Source organism: Cicer arietinum, unplaced genomic scaffold, assembly GCF_000331145.2.
Source record: "Cicer arietinum cultivar CDC Frontier isolate Library 1 unplaced genomic scaffold, Cicar.CDCFrontier_v2.0 Ca_scaffold_5522_v2.0, whole genome shotgun sequence".
NCBI classification, from domain to species: domain Eukaryota; kingdom Viridiplantae; phylum Streptophyta; class Magnoliopsida; order Fabales; family Fabaceae; genus Cicer; species Cicer arietinum.
This window is the reverse complement of record NW_027339169.1, coordinates 1-2,274: the sequence shown is the minus strand read 5'-3', so window position 1 is coordinate 2,274 and position 2,274 is coordinate 1. Positions and strand designations below refer to the sequence as shown.

Sequence of the window (2,274 nt, the reverse complement as noted above, 5' to 3'; positions counted from 1 at the left end):
GAAACCATAATTATTGTTTTTTTTTTAATCAAAATTGTTAACATTAGAAGTTTTAAACTAGCAAAATTTTCAGCCTTTCTAAAGAAGTCATAATATATTTTTCCATATATTTGTATAAAATGTTTAGGTTATGCTTGCTTATGAGGTTATTTTATTTTTTATGGAAACAAAATTTATTTGACGTAAATTTCCTTTCAAATTAAGTTTGTGAGCGACTATACATTTGAAATTCACGTCTCTTTACTGGGGATTTATATTTTCGAGAATCATGTGCACTGACATATAAGTATTGCATTAAGACTTTTTAGTCGTTTACTAAAAATATGTTATGAATATATGGTATGGTATGCATGTATGTATTTGGTTGATGATAATTGATACATGCATAATTTATTTACTCTAGCTATTTTGTCTGCTTCATATTTGTATATATATTATGGTTAGATTGGCGACTCTTGTTGTTATTGTAGAATTGGAATGAATGCCCCATACTTTAAGGAACCCCTTGCGTATGAATCAAGACGATGACGCACAAGCCTTGACTTGGATGCTAGTTAGAAGCAGACAACTTGTGCATCTAATAGGTCGTGACTACTAAGTAGCCTTCAAATAAGAATTGCAATGATTACACTGCTAGAAATCAGCGTTTTACTTGCGGTTTTTTAGTTAAAAAAATCCACAGAAAACACATTACCGGTAGACCTATTTTCCCACGTAAAACTTTTGTGGATAATTGTTTCTTGAGGATTTCTGAATTTGCAGGAAAAGAAAATAAATTCCACAACAAACATTTAGTTAATTTAAGGCATTTTATTAGGACTTTTCATGCATAAATATTTGGTACCATTCCTCCGAATTAGTTCTAAGCATATTTCCGCAGGTAATGCCACATGCAATTTCGTATGAAAGTATGTTTTGCATGAAAATCCATATGTAAATCCGCATCAAAATTATTTTCAAAGAAAAACTGCACAAAATTTTCACAGGTATATTTGAACAAGACAACGTTCTAACAACCTGAAACAAACTAGACACACTTCTACATACAGGGATTAGATGATATTTACACAAGAGTACATTATAAGTCTATGACACAAACAAGGCACACTGCTTTCTTGCGTGCGAAGAAATCAGCTTCACCAGCATTTCAGCAGAGACTCTTTTAAGCTCTGTGTCAGATCACCGGCAACACCACAATTAACGACTGATTCGATACAAGGATATAATGACGTAATACTTGGATGAAAACTAGTTCTCACCATTTGCTTTGAAGTTAAATAAAGGTGGAAGATGACGCCCATTTGGTAAGCGGGTATTTGGATCACGCAATTCATCTAAGAATGGATGAACCAAGGCTTACAACTACATTGAACAAGGGACAGAACAATGTAATTAATAATTTATATGCTATATTGGAAATGATTGTAGGAATATATTATATGAATCTTCAATCAGTAAAGAGAAGGAATTTTCAAAGCCATAATATATTTGCATTGGATGCACATATAGGCATTTAAAGAAGAAAAAAAACTAAAAGAGAAGATGTATGTTCCAAAATGGGAAAAATATATTGATAGAAATCACATGAATTTTGTCGTGCCGCAGACCAAGAAGTAAATCACATATCATTGGAAATTAACACCATGAACAGAAGCCATAAAGACTGACCATAATTTGATAGTCCATGGTATTCAACGAGATTAAAATGGTCATTAAAGCTTCCACATATCTTGATAAAATTATATACTCACAGCTGTGCTTCGAAGATTAGGAGAGTATTGCAGTAGTCTTGAGACAAGATCCACAGCTTCTGGTGGCATACACTTGCAAAAGATCTGGTGATGAAGATTCATATATATATGAGCAGCACTACGAAATAACATGTATAAATGGACAGGCCAAAATCATATTTACAATATCTTATTCCATGGATGTGCTTTGATTTGCGGGAATTTGAACTCGGTGTAGTTAGGATTCATACACTTTATTTCTTCTCTTGTTGGGGTACCTAAAACTTGCATGTGAATCCCAAAAATCTTAAGAGGTGATGAAAGATAGAATGGCATTGAACAGCGCAAAAGAAAAGGACTAATTGTTAAGGATATCTACAAGCTAGTTACATACATTCAAGTGGCAATTATTCAAAGCAAGTATCATCATGCAACGAGAAAAAAATGACAGTAAACAGAAAGATTAATACGTATTTAATACATTAATTTTTAAATTCAAAATTAATAGTTTATTATAATATTATATATAATAAATTAATATAAA

At 31.9% G+C, this 2,274-nt stretch overlaps 1 pseudogene; it reads right to left on the bottom strand.

The window, feature by feature from the left end:
* Positions 1–1,086: 1,086 nt before the first annotated feature.
* LOC101508353 (glycogen synthase kinase-3 homolog MsK-2-like) lies at positions 1,087–2,108 on the bottom strand (annotated as a pseudogene).
* Between the last annotated feature and the right edge of the window lie 166 nt (positions 2,109–2,274).